Genomic DNA, 15,601 nt, shown 5'->3' with positions numbered 1-15,601 from the left:
CTTTATGTTGCAGTAACCGGGATACTGCGTATCACGTATTCCGGTTACTATTGGAATAAACCAGCTACAGTATCCCGGTTTCTAATAACTGGGATACTGCCATAACCGGGATACTACAAAAACCCGATCATAACCGGGTTATTGATGTGCATGTATACGCACTCATACTTTTGTTACCTTCAACTACGATCATTTCTTACGAGTAATCTGGGCCGTACTATATTATTACCCAAATTTACAGCATTTGAAAGGTTGTTACATGATAGTGGACCTTATAAATTTATTTTTAAGATGTATACTTTGTTGATAAATGAATGTCCTAAACCAGCCTTGTATCCATCTAAGGAGAGGTGGGAGTCAGACTTAAACACTACAACTGAAGATAATATATGGGCGAATTTATGTCAAGATAGTTTATCTGCCACCACCAATGCTCGATATAGACTTATAGGCGAGTTTCATTGTTGACAAAAGCGCGCGTTGCATGCTGGGAATTATTTTGGTCGGCGGCAAGAAACACTAATTCAACATGACGGACGGAGCGAGAAAGCACGTAAAGGGTATTGATCCTGGTTATTTATCCACTCTAACGGCAGAGGACCCAAGACCATTTGACCAGAAATTGGTCATGAACATCGATGGAGCCAAATCACCCTTTTCAACCCTGACAAAAGGTGGACCAAACCAAATTTCTGGTCAGAATCGCCAACTACCTGGACAAATATTCACTTGGGCGATATCCACAATGACTTGGTGGAAACTCCTGGGCCATTCACAGCAGAAAAGATGAAAACCTCCAAGAGTCTCAATGTGTTGTTGAACTTGTTGGAGTCCATGGTTTGTTAGGATCTTCTACGTTTGCTCTGTGAATGTTTGAAAGCCGTTTAATTCACCGTTAGTGGTTCTTTTCACTCAGAATACGAAAAAGACATTTTCCTTCTTCCGTGCTTCTATTTGTGCATCCGATAATGCAGCAGGAATTTACCATTATCTGGGATAAATAAGCGAGGTTACGCACTGTGTTTGACCACTATCCTGTTTCTTGCCTCCGACCAAAATATTTCCCATCATGCAACGCGGGCTTTTAATAACAATGACGTCAGCTGAAACTCGCCTATACATTATAATTTCCTTCATCAGTTATATCTAACCCTCAAAAAATTCACAAGACAAAACCAGATTTCTCTGATCAATGTTTCCGATGTTCTGTAGAATTGGGCTCATTTTTGCATTGTACCTGGACATGTGTCAAAGTAAAATGTTTCTGATTTGACTTTTGCCGAGCCATATCTACAATCACAAAAACTTCGATACCTCTTGATCCTGAATTTTGCCTACTTGGAAATTTTGAGAAAATTGAACCATTAAATAAATACAAAATATTTTTTTTTTTATTTCATTGGCAGTGGCAAGAAAATGCATTAGTCACCTGAAAGTCTGATTCCCCCCTCCCGTTACAAGATGATAGTCAGAAATGAACAACTGTGTGCCTTTGGAAAAGATCACTTATAACCTCAGAAAGGCTTACAACACCTTTGTTAGAATATGGCAGCCTTACTTGGATTATGTGAATGTCGCCTCAACTGACCTCTGTGTGTCTATGTGAACTATTGAAATGTGAGAAGCATCTTCCCTCCTTTTTTTTTTTTTTTTTTTTTTTTTTTTGTGGCTGAGCGGGGAGGGCATGGGGTTTTTGTTCATCTGTTTTCTTTTTTGTGTATTGTATAACTCAAACAAAAAGCAAAAATAAAATATTGCAAAAAAAAAAAAAAAAATACTTGTTCTACATGATCCAGGTGTATTTATTTTGCTGTTTTGTCCATTAAAGATCCTTTTCCTAATATGGAACTCTGCCCCAAATTTGCTCCTGTAACTGCAGTTCAATTCAGTTCAATCTTTATTAAAAACACATAATATCTGGTTCATAGTAAGTAAGTATATAGAGAAGAAATAAACAAGAATAATTAAATATACAATGCATGTTTTAATGTACACAGACAAGTGCCCTGGTGTCTCGACAGCTCACAGGAGAATCTGACAGAGCTCCTCACAAGACACACTAGAGCTTCAATGATTTGATTATTCGGATTCAGTACACATAAATGAATAAAAACAACATCTAATCATGACAACACAATTTACAAACATTTCACTGGCACTACAAAACCCAAAACCTCGGCACTTTCAGTAATATCCTCAAAGAGTCGTTATAGGCCACTGTCAAACTCTGAAATCTGTTTTTCTTGTAGTTGCACCAAACATGCGCAGTATACAAGGGTGAGTGAAGGTGTGCTAACCTTGTGAGCTTCATTTGACTGGAGCCATATGCTACGAGTGAAACTTCCTTAGTCCACTTTTTATGGTCTGATGTCACAAGACGCAATAATAACTATTGTATTTTTCGGACTATAAGTTGGACTTTTTTCATTGGGTGTTTCCTGCGACTTATACTCCAGTGTGACTTATATATTAATAAAATGTTCACACTGACAGCCTCGAGAGGGCGCTCTACTGTGTATGTCTCCTGCAGAAAGAGCCTCTGTCCTGTCTGTATCATGTCAGTCAATCGCACCATTACTTCTGCACCACTGAATATTTAACATTGACAAATTTATAAAGACACTGAGAAGACTGAACACAAATGCCCCCAAAAAGAAAATCATATTTTGCAGATCACAAGCTGCAAGTCGTTAAATCTGCAGCTGAAAAAGGTAATCGAGCAGCAGAAAGAAAGTTTGGAGTGAGACAGAAACTTGTGACACCGGGAGGATGCACCATGAAACTTTCCTGAAGTCACTGGATGGATGGACAAAGTCTGGACTTCAGTGACACCGAAACCATCCTGTCGGGATTCAGAAAGACCAGAATAATTCTAACTGGAACTGATGCTGAGTCTGACGACAGCGACACAGAAGAGGAAGCAGCACTCTGTTTACCTCCGGAGGTCGAGGCCAAGTTGCTCAGAAGTGACACAGAGGATGAAGAATTGAATGGATTTAGTGATTTGGAGTGAGATGGAGAGTTTGTTAAACTTGTTCTGTTCTCTTGTTTATGTTCTAGTTTATCTGAAGAACTGTTCATATGTGACGTTAACAGTCTGTTGTTCTCTGTTCTATTATTATTACTAGAACTTGACTTTCAACAGGAAATGTCAATTCCTGATCTCTGATTTCATAAAATAAATTTCCCCCAAAAAGTGTGACCTATACTCCAGAGTGTCTTATAGTCGGAAAAACACAGTATACATACAGAGAGGCAATAGTCTTCAAATGTCTTCTTTCTGCTGTGGTCTATGTAAATCCCAATAAAATAAATGGGGCAACAAATTGAATCGATATAGACAGCACTGAACAAATGACTTAAATTTCTCCCTGGGTCTAAGTGGGTTTTCTCTGGACGCTCTGGTCTCCCTCATCAACCCAAAACATGCACATCAAATCCTCCAGCGACGGCACCTCTGACCAAGACTAGCTCAGGACACTTATATGGCAGTCGCTCACTGCTCCTGACAGGTTTCCTCACCAGTACTGTTTAGAGGATTTCCCTCACGAGCAATGAATAAAGTGTATTTCAACTTAAGACTAGAGGCCGAGTGAAGAGTCTAGTGGAGGTACATGGACTTTTTGGGACAGTGTGATCTAAGCACATGAAAAGGAGGTGAGTAGAATGTTCAAAGCTTCTTCATGAGCAGACATTATGAAGCCAGTTGTTGTCTGGATATATTCTGATAGTGCTGAAACAGTCTCTCTCACGAGTTCTATTTCAGCTTAACCCAAACAGCTAACAAACAGAACCCTAAACAAACCCAAACAAGAGCTCCACGCAGAGAAGGCATTATTCAGCAGGAGACCGACCCACTTCTCTCTCTTTGTAGATACAGACTTTCAAATGTGCAAATGTTTGTTTTCCTTTTCTCATTTGTTTATGGAATTAATCATAGTTATTAATAGAGCCAAAGTGTGGGATTCTAGTGTTGAAGACCCTTTGAATTCTATTTAGTGACTGTACCATCCCAACGTCGTTATATGTTGGTAATATGCATTGTAGATGAGCCTCTCGCTGGGTGATTTAATACTACACAAAGTGCGTGTCCAACTTTTCATCCATCTTACTACCACTGAATGATTTATAGAGTGTGACCTTGCTGTTGTCAGTGCCCTGTTTCTTTATGGGGAGTTTTAAAGGTCAGCAGCCTACATGAAAATGCATTTTACTTCATGCAGTAAACTAGCCAGGCTCGTGCCTCCGCTTAATTTCATTTCTCTCCAGTGACTAGGTCAGGAATCAGAATACACTAGACTGTTTGCAAGAAGTTGTAGACTGCGCACCGGCCAATCAGCGAAGAGCTGTGAAGCCATGTCTGGGTCTGTTTTGTGGTCCAGCACAACAGTAAACAAAGCGTCGAGATGGATGTAGACGAAGACATTCTGTGTTGGCAACGATTCCTGAGATCGAGGATTTAAAGCCAGAAGAGAATGTTTGGTAAATTTTATCAAGGGGAAAAACGTTATAACCCTTCTTCTTATGGAATTTGGGAAAAGCTTAATATACCAGTTAACCCCGTTAGTGGTGCATTACATAAGTCATGACCAAATAGCAGCAACTGGTTAAATAAAAAAGTACCCACTAGGGATGGGCATGATTAGTCGATTAATCGATAATTGATCATTAAGAATTTCATCGATTACATTCATCTTTAATCGACAAACCGAATGTAGGTTGCTGTGTGTAGCGTAGGGTGACCAAATGTCCGTGTTCGAGGACAAACAGGGGTCTGTACATGTGTCTCTCTGCACTCAGAAGGAGCGAGACACAAACAGTCATTCAGTCTGCAAAGTGCCGAAGCGCAAATGCGTATTTAACAATGATTTGTACAAGAAATTCCCTGCTTTGTGTTCCGTTTGGGACAAGTGTGAGGCCATGTGCACAGTGTACAAAGCAGCACATATTTTTCAGTGTCCAGTGGGAAAAAGCTCAAACATTAAAAAGTTTTGCCAGGTGAGAGTCGTGCAATGTCGCTGACAACACCCCACCTCCCTCCCCCCGTACGGTGTCCTGGTTTTGACAAACGCAAATCTGTTCACACTAACCTGTATTCCACTGAATCATGTCCTTTAATCCGACAGAAATTGACCGCATCAGCGCGGGGTTGCCTCTCCACAGATCTGACCTGTTACTTAATCTAGTCTGGTCTCCATGAAGATAGAAAGGTTTAATACCATGCTGTGAAACATTCCAGATGAATTCCAGACGGTTTCCAAGAAGTGAAACCAGCTGATAAATCAGGCAGTAGGCAAGGCAAGGCAAGTTTATTTGTACAGCACAATTCGTACACAAAGTAATTCAAAGTGCTTTACAGAATAAGAAATACATTAAAATCATAATAAAAACAAATCAAAACATAAATAATCAGTTAAATAGAAATGTTTTGAGCCTGGATTTAAACAGCGTCACAGAAGAGTCTGTCTCACATGTTCAGACTGTTCCAGGTTTTAGCTGCATGAACCTGAAACGCTGACTCCCCTTGTTTAGTTCTGACTCTGGGCACCAGCAGGAGGCCGGTCCCTGAGCTCCTCAGAGTGTGAGATGGTTCATATGACACTAACATGTCACTTTGGTGCTCGGCCATGGAGACACTTGTACAAGCAGAGCTGCTTTAAAGTCTCTGAGGCACAGGAGCCAGAGCAGAGACCTGAGCACAGGACGCATGTGCTCGTACTTCCTAGTTCGAGTCAGGACCCGAGCTGCAGCGTTCTGGATGTTCTGGATGTTCTGGATGTTCTGGATGTTCTGCAGCGTCTCACAGCTCGTTTGGAGAGACCAGTGAGCAGAACATTACAGTATCTAACCTACTGGAGACAAACGCATGGATAAGTTTCTCCAAGTCTGATTTAGAACAGTAAACCTTTGATTTTTGCTATGTTTTTTAGATGGTAAAAGGCTGCAGATGTTATTGACTTTGATGTGGCTGTTAAAGTTCAAGTCTGAGTCCATTATTACCCCTAGATTTCTTGCCTGATTTGAAGGTTTTAGAGAGAGAGACTGGAGGTGACTGCTGACACTGTCCCTTTGTTTCTGTGGACCAAACACTATGACTTCAGTCTTGTCAGAGTTTAGCTGGAGAAAGTTGTTTTGCCTCCACACACTGATCTGTTGGATGCAGTGACCAAGTGACTCCACTGGTCCATAGTCTCCTGCTGCCAGAGAGACGTAGATCTGAGTGTCGTCTGAGGCAGTAGCAGTAGAGAGCTATTCAACTAAATTTGATATCGCACAAAACCATCCACAGTATATATAAATGGTAACCTGCGAGACACCATGTTCCAAATAGATAATGAGCATGGCCACGCTTTCGATTCCATCCTCTCTGGCTCCAAATCAAATCAAATCAAATCAAATCAAACTTTATTTATAAAGCACTTTTCATACAAAATGCAACACAAAGTGCTTTACAGTGATTAAAAACAGTCCCACATTTCCAACCACCCCACCCAACCAACCCAACCCCCGCACCCCCAACCCCACATAGTCAAACAACCCAAACACACACTCACATACACACAAACATGCACACACACACACACACACACACACACACACACACACTCACACTCACACGCTAAAATACATAACCGGACACAATAAAATGTGAGGCTGAATACAGGCGAACCAGTTGAGAAAGCACCATCAGAGGAGCCGTCTGCACCGGGAGCAGAGAGACGTCCACCACCACCAGGAACCACCACAGGGTCCAGGGGAGAGATGAAGCCCAGACACCTGAGGCCCAAGCACCATCCCTCCACCAGGAGCCCACATGGACAGACCCAGCAGCCACAGCTGACCTCCACTCCCGATGCAGAGGCTCCTACAAAGGAAACACTGAAATCCTAAAAAATATGCCTAAGATAAATAAATATAGTAAAATGTGTACAATAAAAACAAGTAAAAGTATAAGATTTCAATCAAAAGCTAGCTAAAAATGGGTCTTGAGCCTGCTCTTAAAAACATGAACGTTCTCTGCAGCCCTGAGCTCCTCTGGCAGACAGTTCCATAGACGAGGCCAAGTGCTGAAAAGACGCCTCTCCGTGAGTGTGTGTCCTGACTTTGGGAATGACCAGGAACCTGCTGCCAAGGAGCGCAGGGTCCGCAAAGGGTTCGTAAGGTAAAAGCAGTTCTGAAGATAAAAGGCCCAAGACCATTAAGACATTTAAAAACCAGTAAAAGAACTTTAAAATCGATCCTGAAACACAGGGAGCCAATGCAGTGATTTCCCGCCCTCTGGTCCTCGTCAGGGTGCACGTCCAATTCACTTTGTATTGAAAAAGTGTCGCCCCTCTAGCTGCTGCTGTCAGGCTCCTCACTCTTATCATGTTGTAGCGTCTCTGCATCACTTTACACTTTACTTTACTTTACTCTTACTTAAAAAAAAAGAAAAGTCAATAAATAATAAATAACTCAAATAAATAATCATAATAATCATGGTAATTTCTAGGGGTGTGCAAAAATAATACCAATATATCGTATCATTTAATGTGATGATACAGTATCGATATCACGGGCTGCTGTATTAATATATCGCCAAAAGTATTTTTTTGGTATGTTTTATTAAATTATTTTGTTACAGCTCTACAGTTTTGTTGCTTGTTTAGAGAAAGGAAACTCTTTTATGCAACACATATTAACATATTCACTATTTTGATGATTAAAATGTTTGTGTTTCATTTGAACTTCACACAAGAAGTGTTTTAACAAAGACTTTTAGTATCACAACCATCATTTTTGATTGAACTTTATTGAACTGATTTAGAATATTTCATATCGAACTGAAAGTACACTGTATCGATGTACCGATCAAAAGTTTTAGAACACCACACTTTTTCCAGTTTTTTACTGTTTGCTGTTGACCAAAACATATTCTAAACTTTTGATTCATGAAAGTGTCCACCTTCGGCAGATATAACAGCATTCAACCTGTGGCATTCTTTTTACAATAGAACTCAAATATTGTTCAGAAAGTTCTTCCCAAGTCTGTTGCAGAAGTTCCCATAAATGTGTGACACTTGTAGGTTGCTTCACTCTTCAGTCCAGTTCATCCCAAACCAGCTCGATGGGGTTTAAGTCTGGACACTGTGCTGCTGGACACTCCAGGTTTTCAAGCTTTACCATCTTATTCTTTTTTCCTGAACTGACTCAGTCCAAAAAGACGACAAAAGCTTTCAGAGGCGATAAAAGCAGACGGCCCCAACTTGAAAACGTTCTTGAAGACGTGGACACCTGCGGCTTATATTCAGGTGTGACCAATATGTGTACAATTTTAAAATTAAGTTAAAATTTTGTTGATGCGGCTTATATTCAGGTGCCTTGGAACCGTTCTGCTCTTTCTGAGGGCTTCTTGTTTAGCTTTATTGTGGTGATGGGCAAACGGAGCCTCGTGAAGCATTGACACCTCAGTCACAATATTGTCTCAAATGGTTCGACGTGTCTGAGGCCTCGGAGAAACACTGACCTCTAGTGGACAAATTTAACAATAAGACAATACTTGTGTGCAGAGCGACACCGTACCTAACAACAACAATAATAACGATGATTTAAAATAATATGTAAAGAGCAACATAAATAGCAGCTGTAAATAAGAAAGTAGGTGACCTTGTTAGGTGGAATTAGATCAAAGTGATCCCAAACCATGGATCGTTTTTTTCCACTTGTAGATGCCATCGAAAATGAAACAAAAAAAGTCGCCAAAAGTCACTAAAATCACCACTAACGTCACACAATCCTCCTCACTACCCAACATTTTTAACAAATAATGGTGCATCTTATATAGGCGAGTTTCAGCTGACGTCATTGTTATTAAAAGCCCGCGTTGCATGCTGGGAAATATTTTGGTCGGAGGCAAGAAACACGGTAGCGTCAAACACAGTGCGTAACCTCGCGTATTTATCCCCGATAATGGTAAATTCCTGCTGCATTATCAGATTACATACCTCAAAATGTAGTTTGTAATGGAATCAATTAAATTACTTCAAGTGAGTAACGTAATCTGAATAGTTTGGATTACTCGATTTGCTGTAGAGAAACAAATACGAGGAAATCTTCACATGAGACGTTTTGTCTGTTAAAAGAAAATAAAAGCTCAGTCTTTCCTTAACTGTTTATAAAATATTATTGATAGAAGAGGAGGAGACACGATCTACGTGACATGGTTTAGTCCTGTTAAATCCTGTTTTAGTCCTGTTTTAGATCTAGTTTAGACCTGGTTTTAGTCCTGGTTTAGTCCTGTTTTAGATCTAGTTTAGACCTGGTTTTAGTCCTGGTTTAGACCTGGTTTTAGTTCCTGGTTTAGACCTGGTTTTAGTCCTGGTTTAGTCCTGGTTTAAATCTAGTTTAGTTCTGGTTTTAGTCCTGGTTTAGCCCAAAATGTGAAAACAGGAAAATATCGCCGTGTAATCCATTTATTTCAACAAAGTAACTGTAATCCAATTTCCACTCATTGAAACAGTAACTGTAACTGAATACAGTTACTCATAATTTGTACTCTGATTATGTAACTCTGGTACATGTAATCTGTTACTCCCCAACACTGATCATGCATGTTTTATTGATTATAGTCTTCTGCAACTGACCATCCTTCAGTGGAGCAGCGGTCAACCTCACCTGCTCCAAATCAAACCTGTGACCTTCTTGTTTTGAGTTCCTATGAACTAACTAACTATGCCACCGTACACCAGCTCCTCTGTATATAATATGATAACAATCTTCAGTCAATTCTTTCAAATCTCAGGTAACTTTTCTTCTCCCTTGGCTACAACATGGTCCTCTGATTAATTCCAAAATGCAAATAGATACATCAGTTTGTAGACTCGTATTTCCATGATTTGGCTTCCTAATTATCACATTTGTCTTACAAGATTAAATTTACAGCCAGATTTGTGCGAGGCTGACGGTTTTGACAGTCTTTTCCTCTTCCCAATTCAAAGCTAATGGATCTCGGACAACTGGCGGGTACGGCGGCGGCGGGAGGGGGGGGCGGCTCATGTCAACCAGCCCTCCTCAGTCACGGCCAGTTAGTTAAGGCAACCGCGCGGGGCCCAGGGGAGGCGCGCGGGGCCGGACCGGGGTGCCAATCACGGACCAGCTCCAGGCATTAGCCGCTACCGCCTCGCCTTGAGCAACTTTTTATTAATTTAATAAACATCCCAGAGAGACGAGAGGCGCGAGGTGGACGCAGCTCAAACAACAGCCGGGCTAATGAGACGTGCTAGAGAGTCAGACACACGGAAGCCGGCTGCATACTTAAAAACGCAGACGCATATACAGCCGGAGCTCTTTGTGTAGAAAGACTCGTCCGCTGCTTAATAAATGAAGCCGGATAAGTTGGGTGTTTAGCTCCGGAGCTTGTTTGGATTCGATTCTGGAGTTTGCGTTGAGGGAACACAAAGACGGGGAATTAGCGAGGGCTCGGGGAAGTGACTATAGGCGTATTTGTTTATTTCTCCAAAGTTTTACATAATTTTGACATGTTTCCGTTGATGCGTTCACCGGCCGTCTACGGTAATTTGAAGGTTACGCAAACTCGTGTTAACTCTGGGTATTTTTTTGAGGAATTGTGTTTTGTTTCATTCACACGTGATTGAGTAACCCTTTATTATTAGTCTGTCTACATCTCCAGAGCTCAAAATGCTCTGTTCCACCTTGTGATGTCATGCAGAGGTACAGTAGTTTTCAAGTTAACAGCTCCTTTTTACCTTTAGTTTAGTAGAGATTGACAGTTTCAGTGCTGAAATGATCCAAATGATTATGTATGGAGGTGTTTGGAGTTTAAAAACACGGTGGAGCACTTCCTGTATTACCACGTGACATCACAAAATGGAGCAGAGTGTTTTCCAAGCCTAACACAGCCTAAATATGCAGGGTTTGTCTGTTAAACGTGTGCGAATGAAACAAAACACGACATTATAGCAGAGGTCAGACAATAGATTAATATGGGCCCTTTAATTTATGATATACTGTAAGGAAAAATAAAAAATCTGTTGAAACTGTGATATTGACCTGACCTTCCCAAACGTCCACTATGTACAGTAAGTTTTCTTGCTGTGGGTAACTGTCACCAGTTTGTGTCACTATGTGGTACAAACTATAATCTTTTATCTATCATTTACTCAACTGCAGGTGTTTTTAGAATCAAATTAATACTTTTTTTTGTTGGTGTCATCTGCGACTAGCCTGACTCACCAGCCGGTTTCACTTCGTGGAAACTGTCTAACCTTGCAGTATTAGGATTAGTTGGCTCGACGGTAGGTGGGTACTTTTTGTATTTAACCAGTCGCTGTCATCTAGGTGTAACGTATGTAAGATCCCATAGGAAGAAGGGCTATAACGTTTTTGCCCTTGATAAAATTCACCAAACATTCTCTTTGTTCCGGCTTTAAATCTTCGATTTTGGGAATCGTTGCCAACACAGAATGTCTGTCTTCGTCTACATCCATCTCAACGCTTTGTTTACTGTTGTGCTGTTCCACAAAAGGGACTCAGACAGGTGCTTGAGTTTGACGTCAAAGGCTTCACAGCTCTTCACTGATTGGCCGTCTATTGTATTCTGATTCCTGACCTAGTCGCTGGAGAGAAATGAAACTAAGTGGAGGCACTAGGTGGTGCCAGCCTGGTTAACCTGCAACAGTAGTTCAGCTGGTTTGTCCACTGAGCCAAAGGTTTGTGGTTCGAATCTTGCTCTTGCTCTCTATAGCGGTCGCTGGTCAAATCCACTGACAAACAGGTGGTGGTGTGATTCCAGCTTCCACAGATGAATGCTGCCATTGTGTTCTAGGGCAAGACACTTAACCTACCTCACCACTAGTGTCAGCGTACGCAGGTAAATGAATGTGTGTGTGAATGGGTGAGTGGTTCCTTGATGTAAAGTGCTTTGAAAGCCTTGAAGGTGGAAAAGTGCTGCTTTAAAAATGACCATTTACCTGTACTGTTGTCAGGATAATAAAACTTCAAACTCAATTTCAGTACTGAGAAACAGACTGGATACTGAGGCTACGTTTCTATGTTGACGGTCTGAACAGAAGACTCAAAAGTGGTGTTGTGTCTTCACTTTTTATTTCGCGTTTAGAGAAATGTGTTTTTGGGAGGAAATCTGCATGCATACAGTGACTCAAAAGTGTATGGAATCCCAAGTCTCATCCATATCAGTCTTGCTCGCCTGTGACCAACTGGTGCATCCAGGTAATTGCAGATCCTTCTCTGTTCACTTATAGTATCTCTGCAGATTCTTTACATTTGTTGCGATGCCTCCTGTAAGTTTATTAGAAATGCCAGAGCAGCTAGAAGGTCCGACGCATGGAAATGATCCGACATGTTTGTTTCTGTGTACTGTGACATTATGTGACATAAACGTGTGCGCAACATGAGCAGATCTGACCACAGTGTTGCGTCTTGGGCAGTGTAGACGAAAACGCTATGGTGGAGCATATTAAACTTTCCAAACTGGAGTGTGGTTTCAGATTTTTGCATTTTTAAGCCCCAAAACGCCATCACTCACAGGCTGTTAATATCGATTCAAATAGCACAGTGATAATAAAAAAAAACTCTTTTTATTTAGACAATATAATGTGATTTTCAACATTAAATCACAGAACTTGCTTTTCTATTCCCATGTGGTGTTATATGTGCATAATCCCTCAGTGGTCCAGGTAGGTTCCATACTGGTCCATGGGTGTACACTAGTCTATGTGCTCTTATACATGTTCTGATACAGCTCCACATCAAGCTAAACATATTCAGGAAAGGTTCATTTCTGTCTTGTGAATGGGACTTTTCTAGTATCAATATTTGCTCAAATGAGTATCTAGACACCTGTAACCTCCTGCTGGTCTCAAACCATTTTAAGGCAAAACAACAACATCCAGTCGTCTATAACTAAATGTGATAGGGTTATTTAGTGTTTGCTTGTGTGTAAATGAGTCATATACATATTTAGATTCGTACCAATCTGGAGCTGTGTTTTCTAAGTGTAAAAATGGAAATGGGCGAGCGCTTGTGGAATGCCCTCCAGCTGCAACACACTTGGCTGTCAACTCTGCTCTGGATTAAGACTTCCACACGAAAACAAGTGGTGGTGAAAAAATAACAGAAGATCCTAGGAAGAAATGTGCTTATACAGTTATTTAAGTGGAAAAAAAATTGTGTAATTAGTGTTAGTCCGACCCCCAATGCTGCTGCTGTGTGTTTGGGCAAAACACCTTCTCTGTATGAATGTTCAGAGGCAGTGTTGGGGAGTAACAGATTACATGTACCGGAGTTACGTAATCAGAGTACAAATTATGAGAAACTGTATTCAGTTACAGTTACTGTTTCAATGAGTGGTAATTGGATTACAGTTACTTTGTTGAAATAAATGGATTACACAGCGGCATTTTCCTGTTTTCATATTTCGGGTTATTCCCCTTTTTTTTTTTTTTTTTTTTTTTTTTTCGGTAATTCCAATCATTGCCGGAAACTAAACTAGATTTAAACTAGATCTAAACCAGGTCTAAACCAGGACTAAAACCAGGTCTAAACTAGATCTAAACCAGGTCTAAAACCAGGACTAAAACCAGGTCTAAACCGGATCTAAACCAGGTCTAAACCAGGACTAAAACCAGGTCTAAACTAGATCTAAACCAGGTCTAAACGAGATCTAAACTAGATCTAAAACAGGTCTAAACCAGGACTAAACCATCCTAGTCTTTGCTTCTCTACAGCAAATCAAGTAATCCAAAGTATTCAGATTACGTTACTCACTTTAAGTAATTTAATGGATTCTGTTACAAACTACATTTTGGGGTATGTAATCTGTAATCTGTAGGGGAATACATTTTAAAAGTAACCTTCCAACACTGTTTAGAGGTGATGATATCCTTGGGTGTTGGAACTTGAGATCGAGAGATTTGGGTTTTTTTGTGGCCTGCCCATCTCTGCCCGTAGTTTTGGGCCAGTATGTAGGTCCGATTGTGATTGTTTTCCCAGTGTAATTATGTTTTCAGCAGTTATCTCTTTGCACTAAATTGTTAATATAAAACTTTGTGTGTATTTTTAGGCAGCAGATCGACCAAAACTAAATATCTGCTGCAGATCTAAGGCTGATAACGGATGCATTAAAAAGTCCAAATACCGGCCAACTGATTAGTTCTCAACTGGATCCATTTTTAGCCCCATTTTTAGTCCCAGATTTAGTTAGTTTAGGTTTTCATGGTGTGTGTGCAAGTGTGAAAGCAGCCCCTAACCAGAAAGGGTTTCACTCATCTACCAACTCAAAAGTATAATGCACTAGTATCTGGGATTCTTGTGCGCACTGCTGTTATTGTGATATTGTGTGCTGTTGTGTGTTATTATGTTTTATAGCTACACTATACATTTGTCATCAGTGGTTTAAGTCATACAACATGAACTACCAAGGTTTAAGGCACACTGTGTAACTTTTCGAGTAGAGGGCCCACCAGTTACTTGTCCTCATGAAGATGTTATTGCTTTTACCTCCAGTATTACAAATTATGGCATTAAACTGTTCAATCTCCATAGAAACAAGCAGAGGCCCCAATTTATAATTAATCATTGCATTTAAATAGGGCCTTTCCAGATACTCAAAGAGCTTTATTCATTCACTCAACACTAAGTGGTGGTAAACTACTACTGCACCCACTGATGGAAGCGTGGCTGTCAATCTGCGCCATCGGCCCCTCCGACCACCACCAACACTCACTCACACACCACTTTCATACTAGGCAATGTGGGTGAAGTGTCTTGCCTAAGGACACAAATGACACTGACACCCCACTATGGCACCTGGAATTCCCAGGGTCTCCCATCCAAGTAAAAATAACAAACATAGACGACCACATAACTCATGTGGTGTTAAAAACCAGAGAGAAAAAAAAAACATAGTAGTAGTTTGCATACATTTATATTATTATTATTATCATTTTTAACCTATTATTATATTATCAATTACAGCCTGATTCGATGGTAGGTGGGTACTTTTTTTATTTAACCAATTGCTGCTATTTGGTTGTGATGTATGTAATGCGCCGGAACGCTCAGTGGTGTCCAAGTATTTGCCGGCACAACGGCAAACAAAGCAGAGAGTGAACATGTCTGTCAACGATCATTGTCGTTTCTGCGAGGTGAACCTGCGAATTAAAGGTGCAATAAAAATGCAAAGTTTGTTTTTGACAAAGAAAATCCACAGGAGGATAGTGTATGCAGTCTGCTATCACAACTCGGGTTGGTTCAGCTCTTCATTGTTTGGCTGGTGCGGGGTCTATAACTTCTGGGTTCTTGGATAGTAGTGTATTCTGATTTTTGACCTAGTCGCTGGAGAGAAATGAAATTAAGAAAAGGCACCAGGTGGAGCCAGCTTGGCCAATTCAATTTTAACATACTCACAGATAATGATTTGACAGTTAATTCACTGTAAGCCACAATGGTTTGTGACTATTTTGGATCCTACATGTATGAACCAGAGTCTGATTTGATATATAATAGTAATCACAAGTGTGATACTTGTGGGCTGAGATAGGGGGTAGGTAAAAACTAAAATTTTCTGACCACACAAGCCTCA

This window comes from Boleophthalmus pectinirostris, unplaced genomic scaffold, assembly GCF_026225935.1.
Source record: "Boleophthalmus pectinirostris isolate CB_2022bp ecotype Guang Dong unplaced genomic scaffold, ASM2622593v1 HiC_scaffold_18, whole genome shotgun sequence".
In the NCBI taxonomy this organism is placed as follows: Eukaryota; Metazoa; Chordata; class Actinopteri; order Gobiiformes; family Gobiidae; genus Boleophthalmus; species Boleophthalmus pectinirostris.
This window is presented reverse-complemented; position numbering follows the sequence as displayed.